Source organism: Penaeus vannamei, chromosome 38 (assembly GCF_042767895.1).
Source record: "Penaeus vannamei isolate JL-2024 chromosome 38, ASM4276789v1, whole genome shotgun sequence".
NCBI lineage: Eukaryota > Metazoa > Arthropoda > Malacostraca > Decapoda > Penaeidae > Penaeus > Penaeus vannamei.
Window position 1 is genome coordinate 26,073,620 of NC_091586.1, and position 8,366 is coordinate 26,081,985.

Consider the following 8,366-nt stretch of genomic DNA (forward strand, 5'->3'; position numbering starts at 1 on the left):
TGTGTCCTGTGCACCCCCCCCCCCCACGTATCCCTCACCGTCCTGTGGGGGTGATGGATACATGTGTCCTGTGCCCCCCCCCACGTATCCCTCACCGTCCTGTGGGGGTGATGGATACATGTGTCCTGTGCACCCCCCCCCCCACATATCCCCTCACCGTCCTGTGGGGGTGATGGATACATGTGTCCTGTGCACCCCCCCCCCCACGTATTCCTCACCGTCCTGTGGGAGTGATGGATACATGTGTCCTGTGCCCCTCCCCCCCCACGTATCCCTCACCGTCTTGTGGGGGTGATGGATACATGTGTACTGTGCACCCCCCCCCCCACGTATCCCTCACCGTCCTGTGGGGGTGATGGATACATGTGTCCTGTACCCCCCACGTATCCCTCACCGTCCTGTGGGGGTGATGGATACATGTGTCCTGAGCACCCCCCCCCCCCACACGTATCCCTCACCGCCCTGTGGGGGTGATGGATACATGTGTCCTGTACCCCCCACGTATCCCTCACCGTCCTGTGGGGGTGATGGATACATGTGTCCTGTGCACCCCCCCCCCCCACGTATCCATCACCGTCCTGTGGGGGTGATGGATACATGTGTCGTTGTGCCCCCCCCCCACGTATCCCTCACCGTCCTGTGGGGGTGATGGATACATGTGTCCTGTGCCCCCCCCTCCCACGTATCCCTCACCGTCCTGTGGGGGTGATGGATACATGTGTCCTGTGCCCCTCCCCCCCCCCCCCACGTATCCCTCACCGTCCTGTGGGGGTGATGGATACATGTGTCCTGTGCACCCCCCCCCCCCCACGTATCCATCACCTTCCTGTGGGGGTGATGGATACATGTGTCCTGTGCCTATCCCCCCCCCCACGTATCCCTCACCGTCCTGTGGGGGTGATGGATACATGTGTCCTGTGCCTATCCCCCCCCCACGTATCCCTCACCGTCCTGTGGGGGTGATGGATACATGTGTCCTGTGCCCCTCCCCCCCCCACGTATCCCTCACCGTCCTGTGGGGGTGATGGATACATGTGTCCTGTGCACAGACACACACCCCCACGTATCCCTCACCGTCCTGTGGGGGTGATGGATACATGTGTCCTGTGCACACACACCCCCCCCACGTATCCATCACCGTCCTGTGGGGGTGATGGATACATGTGTCCTGTGCACCCCCCCCCACGTATCCCTCACCGTCCTGTGGGGGTGATGGATACATGTGTCCTGTGCCCCCCCCCCCCCCCCACGTATCCATCACCGTCCTGTGGGGGTGATGGATACATGTGTCCTGTGCACACACCCCCCCCACGTATCCCTCACCGTCCTGTGGGGGTGATGGATACATGTGTCCTGTCCACCCCCCCCCCACGTATCCCTCACCGTCCTGTGGGGGTGATGGATACATGTGTCCTGTGCACCCCCCCCCCCACGTATCCATCACCGTCCTGTGAGGGTGATGGATACATGTGTCCTTTGCACCCCCCTCCCCACGTATCCCTCACCGTCCTGTGGGGGTGATGGATACATGTGTCCTGTGCACCCCCCCCCACGTATCCCTCACCGTCCTGTGGGGGTGATGGATACATGTGTCCTGTGCACCCCCCCCCCCACGTATCCCTCACCGTGCTGTGGGGTTGATGGATACATGTGTCCTGTGCACGCCCCCCCCCTCACGTATCCATCACCGTCCTGTGAGGGTGATGGATACATGTGTCCTGTGCAACCCCCCCCCCCCCCACGTATCCATCACCGTCCTGTGGGGGTGATGGATACATGTGACCTGTGCACACACCCCCCCCCCCACGTATCCCTCACCGTCCTGTGGGGGTGATGGATACATGTGTCCTGTGCACCCCCCCCCCACGTATCCATCACCGTCCTGTGGGGGGGATGGATACATGTGCCCTGTGCGCACACACCCCCCCCCCACGTATCCATCACCGTCCTGTGAGGGTGAAGGATACATGTGTCCTGTGTACACCCCCCCCCCCACGTATCCCTCACCGTCCTGTGGGGGTGATGGATACATGTGTCCAGTCCACACCCCCCCCCCTCACGTATCCCTCACCGTCCTGTGGGGGTGATGGATACATGTGTCCTGTGCACACACACACCCCCACGTATCCACCGTCCTTTGGGGGTGATGGATACATCTGCCCTGTCCCCCCCCCCCCCCCCACGTATCCCTCACCGTCCTGTGGGGGTGATGGATACATGTGTCCTGTGCACACCACCACCCCCCCACGTATCCATCACCGTCCTGTGGGGGTGATGGATACATGTGTCCTGTGCACACCACCACCCCCCACGTATCCATCACCGTCCTGTGGGGGTGATGGATACATGTGTCCTGTGCACACACACACCCCCACGTATCCCTCACCGTCCTTTGGGGGTGATGGATACATGTGTCCTGTGCACACACACACACCCCCACGTATCCCTCACCGTCCTTTGGGGGTAATGGATACATGTGTCCTGTGCACACACACCCCCCCCCACGTATCCATCACCGTCCTTTGGGGGTGATGGATACATGTGTCCTGTGCACACACACACCCCCACGTATCCCTCACCGTCCTGTGGGGGTAATGGATACATGTGTCCTGTGCACACACCCCCCCCCCCACGTATCCATCACCGTCCTGTGGGGGTGATGGATACATGTGTCCTGTGCCCCTCCCCCCCCCCACGTATCCCTCACCGTCCTGTGGGGGTGATGGATACATGTGTCCTGTGCACACCACCACCACCCCACGTATCCATCACCGTCATGTGGGGGTGATGGATACATGTGTCCTGTGCACACCACCACCCCCCCACGTATCCATCACCGTCCTGTGGGGGTGATGGATACATGTGTCCTGTGCACACACACACCCCCACGTATCCCTCACCGTCCTTTGGGGGTGATGGATACATGTGTCCTGTGCCCCTCCCCCCCCACGTATCCATCACCGTCCTTTGGGGGTCATGGATACATGTGTCCTGTGCACACACCCCCCACGTATCCATCACCGTCCTTTGGGGGTCATGGATACATGTGTCCTGTGCACCCCCCCCCCCTACGTATCCCTCACCGTCCTGTGGGGGTGATGGATACATGTGTCCTGTGCACACACACACCCCCACGTATCCATCACCTTCCTGTGGGGGTGATGGATACATGTGTCCTGTGCACACACACACACCCCCACGTATCCATCACCGTCCTGTGGGGGTGATGGATACATGTGTCCTGTGCACCCGCCCCCCACGTATCCATCACCGTCCTGTGGGGGTGATGGATACATGTGTCCTGTGCACACACACACCCCCCCCACGTATCCATCACCGTCCTGTGGGGGTGATGGATACATGTGTCCTGTGCACACCCCCCCCCCCACGTATCCATCACCGTCCTTTGGAGGTGATGGATACATGTATCCTGTGCACCGCCCCCCCCCCACGTATCCATCACCGTCCTGTGGGGGTGATGGATACATGTGTCCTGTGCACCCCCCCCCACGTATCCATCACCGTCCTGTGGGGGTGATGGATACATGTGTCCTGTGCACACACACCCCCCCACGTATCCATCACCGTCCTGTGGGGGTAATGGATACGTGTGTCCTGTGCACACACACCCCCCACGTATCCATCACCTTCCTGTGGGGGTGATGGATACATGTGTCCTGTGCACCCCCCCCCCCCACGTATCCATCACCTTCCTGTGGGGGTGATGGATACATGTGTCCTGTGCACCCCCCCCCCCCACGTATCCCTCACCGTCCTGTGGGGGTGATGGATACATGTGTTCTGTGCACCCCCCCCCCCCCCCACGTATCCATCACCGTCCTGTGGGGGTGATGGATACATGTGTTCTGTGCACCCCCCCCCCCCCACGTATCCATCACCGTCCTGTGGGAGTGATGGATACATGTGTCCTGTGCACCCCCCCCCCCCCACTTATCCATCACCGTCCTGTGGGGGTGATGGATACATGTGTCCTGTGCACACACACCCCCACGTATCCATCACCGTCCTGTGGGGGTGATGGATACATGTGTCCTGTGCACCCCCCCTCCCCCACGTATCCATCACCGTCCTGTGGGGGTGATGGATACATGTGTCCTGTGCACACACACACACACACACCCCACGTATCCATCACCGTCCTGTGGGGGTGATGGATACATGTGTCCTGTGCACCCCCCCCCCACGTATCCATCACCTGTCCTGTGGGGGTGATGGATACATGTGTTCTGTGCACCCCCCCCCCCCCACGTATCCCTCACCGTCGTGTGGGGGTGATGGATACATGTGTCCTGTGCACCCCCCCCCCCCCACGTATCCATCACCGTCCTGTGGGGGTGATGGATACATGTGTCCTGTGCACCCGCCCCCCACGTATCCATCACCGTCCTGTGGGGGTGATGGATACATGTGTCCTGTGCACACACACCCCCACGTATCCATCACCGTCCTGTGGGGGTGATGGATACATGTGTCCTGTGCACACACCCCCCCACGTATCCATCACCATCCTGTGGGGGTAATGGATACATGTGTCCTGTGCACACACACCCCCACGTATCCATCACCATCCTGTGGGGGTAATGGATACATGTGTCCTGTGCACACACCCCCCCACGTATCCATCACCATCCTGTGGGGGTAATGGATACGTGTGTCCTGTGCACGCACACACCCCACGTATCCATCACCTTCCTGTGGGGGTGATGGATACATGTGTCCTTTGCACCCCCCCCCCCACGTATCCATCACCTTCCTGTGGGGGTGATGGATACATGTGTCCTGTGCACCCCCCCCCCCCCACGTATCCCTCACCGTCCTGTGGGGGTGATGGATACATGTGTTCTGTGCACCCCACCCCCCACGTATCCATCACCGTCCTGTGGGGGTGATGGATACATGTGTCCTGTGCACACACACCCCCCCACGTATCCATGACCGTCCTGTGGGGGTGATGGATACATGAGTCCTGTGCACCCCCCCCCCCACGTATCCATGACCTTCCTGTGGGGGTGATGGATACATGTGTCCTGTGCACCCCCCCCCCCCCCACGTATCCATCACCGTCCTGTGGGGGTGCTGGATACTGGTGCCCTGTGCGCCCCCCCCCCCATGTATCCATCCCCGTCCGGTGGGGGTGATGGATACAGGTGTCCTGTGCACCCCCCCCCCCCCCCATACGTATCCATCAAGGCCCTGTGGGGGTGATGGATACATGTGTCCTGAGCACCCCCCCCCCCCACGTATCCCTCACCGTCCTATGGGGGTGATGGATACATGTGTCCTGTGCACCCCCCCCCCACGTATCCCTCACCGTCCTGTGGGGGTGATGGATACATGTGTCCGTCCTGTGGGGGTGATGGATACATGTGTCCTGTACACCCCCCCCCCCCCCACGTATCCATCACCGTCCTGTGGGGGGTGATGGATACATGTGTCCACGTATCCATCACCGTCCTGTGGGGGTGATGGATACATGTGTCCTGTGCACACACACCCCCACGTATCCATCACCGTCCTGTGGGGGTGATGGATACATGTGTCCTGTGCACACACACCCCCCACGTATCCATCACCGTCCTGTGGGGGTGATGGATACATGTGTCCTGTGCACACACACACACCCCACGTATCCATCACCGTGAAGCGGTCTATGTGTCCTGTGCCCCCCCCCCCCCCCACGTATCCATCACCCTCACCGTGATCACCTTTCCTTACCTCTCCTTCTCTCACCTCAGGGTTGGTGGGGAGTGGTGGTAAGTGGCGTGCTAGGGACTCCGGCTCCGGATTGGTGAGGAGTGTTGGTGGGTGGCGTGCTAGGGTCCTTACTTACTTACCTCTCCTCTCAGCTCACCTCACCTCCTCTCAACTCACCTCTCCTCCTTGTCTCACCTGCTCCACTTACTTTACCTCTCAACCTACCTTTCCTTACCTCTCTTTCTCTCACCTCAGGGTTGGTGGGGAGTGGTGGTAAGTGGCGTGCTAGGGACTACGGCTCCGGATTGGTGAGGAGTGTTGGTGGGTGGCGTGCTAGGGTCCTTACTTACTTACCTCTCCTCTCAGCTCAACCTCACCTCCTCTCAACTCACGTCTCCTCCTTGTCTCACCTGCTCCACTTACCTTACCTCTCAACCTACCTTTCCTTACCTCTCCTTCTCTCACCTCAGGGTTGGTGGGGAGTGGTGGTAAGTGGCGTGCTAGGGACTACGGCTCAGGATTGGTGAGGAGTGGTGGTGAGTGGCGTGCTAGGGTCCTTACTTACTTACCTCTCCTCTCAGCTCACCTCACCTCCTCTCAACTCACCTCTCCTCCTTGTCTCACCTGCTCCACTTACCTTACCTCTCAACCTACCTTTCCTTACCTCTCCTTCTCTCACCTCAGGGTTGGTGGGGAGTGGTGGTAAGTGGCGTGCTAGGGACTCCGGCTCCGGATTGGTGAGGAGTGTTGGTGGGTGGCGTGCTAGGGTCCTTACTTACTTACCTCTCCTCTCAGCTCACCTCACCTCCTCTCAACTCACCTCTCCTCCTTGTCTCACCTGCTCCACTTACCTTACCTCTCAACCTACCTTTCCTTACCTCTCCTTCTCTCACCTCAGGGTTGGTGGGGAGTGGTGGTAAGTGGCGTGCTAGGGTCCTTACTTACTTACCTCTCCTCTCAGCTCACCTCACCTCCTCTCAACTCACCTCTCCTCCTTGTCTCACCTGCTCCACTTACCTTACCTCTCAACCTACCTTTCCTTACCTCTCCTTCTCTCACCTCAGGGTTGGTGGGGAGTGGTGGTAAGTGGCGTGCTAGGGACTCCGGCTCCGGATTGGTGAGGAGTGTTGGTGGGTGGCGTGCTAGGGTCCTTACTTACTTCTCAGCTCACCTCACCTCCTCTCAACTCACCTCTCCTCCTTGTCTCACCTGCTCCACTTACCTTACCTCTCAACCTACCTTTCCTTACCTCTCTTACCTGGTGGGGAGTGGTGGTAAGTGGCGTGCTAGGGACTCCGGCTCCGGATTGGTGAGGAGTGTTGGTGGGTGGCGTGCTAGGGTCCTTACTTACTTACCTCTCCTCTCAGCTCACCTCACCTCCTCTCAACTCACCTCTCCTCCTTGTCTCACCTGCTCCACTTACCTTACCTCTCAACTCACCTCTCCTCTCCTTCTCTCACCTGCTCCACTTACCTTTCATTACCTCTCCTCTCCTTCTCTCACCTGCTCCACTTACCTAACCTCTCACCTCTCCTCTCCTCTCCTTCTCTCATTACCTTACCTGTGCTTACCTCACCTCACCTCACCTCACCTCACCTCACCTCACCTCACCTCACCTCACCTCACCTCACCTCACCTCACCTCACCTCACCTCACCTCACCTCACCTCACCTCACCTCACCTCACCTCACCTCACCTCACCTCTCCTTCTCTCACCTGCTCCACTTACCTTACCTATGTATGACCCCATGCCCCTTGAGGCCTGCGCCCCCACACCCTCTCCTCCCTCACAATGATGGGGGGGCACAGGAAAGCATCACTGTGAGGGTGAATTGGGTGTGGGAGCACAGGTCACAATGGGGGGAGAACATACATGATAAACATTACATACAAAGCACACAATATCATACCAAATATATACACACAGAAATATACAATATACACATAGAAATATAGAATATACACACAGAAATATACAATATACACATAGAAATATAGAATATACACACAGAAATATACAATATACACAGAAACCTACTACATTCATACACACACACACAAACATACACAAACACATTCACACACACATTCACACAGTACTAGTACTAGGCAATCGAAGTAAAGTTCCTTGCCCAAGGAAACACTGTGACCCTCCGGGCGGCGAACTCTCGAACCCACGCGGCCGGCGCACGCGAGTCCGATGCTCAAACCACTCGGCTATCACATCTCCATCCGGGAATTTTGGCAGGGGTCCTTATATATTACATATTTCCCTCTTTTTGGGTATTTCAATTTTAATTTTACTCCTAGTGGCACCAGCAATGCATTATGATGATTATTTACTTGATAGTAATGTAAACAAGAATTTAGTGTATAAGAAGAGAAAAAAAGAAAGCAGAAAGAACAGATGAGAGAAAAGATATGGCTGAATAACAAATATGTAAACAATGTTAAACAATATTTTTCTCTCTTTTTCTCTCTCTATTTTCTCTCTCTCTCTCTCTCTCTCTCTCTCTCTCTCTCTCTCTCTCTCTCTCTCTCTCTCTCTCTCTCTCTCTCTCTCTCTCTCTCTCTCTCTCTCTCTCTCTCTCTCTCTCTCTCTCTCTCTCTCTTCTTTCTCTCGCATAAAAAACAATAAAGATAAAGTTCAT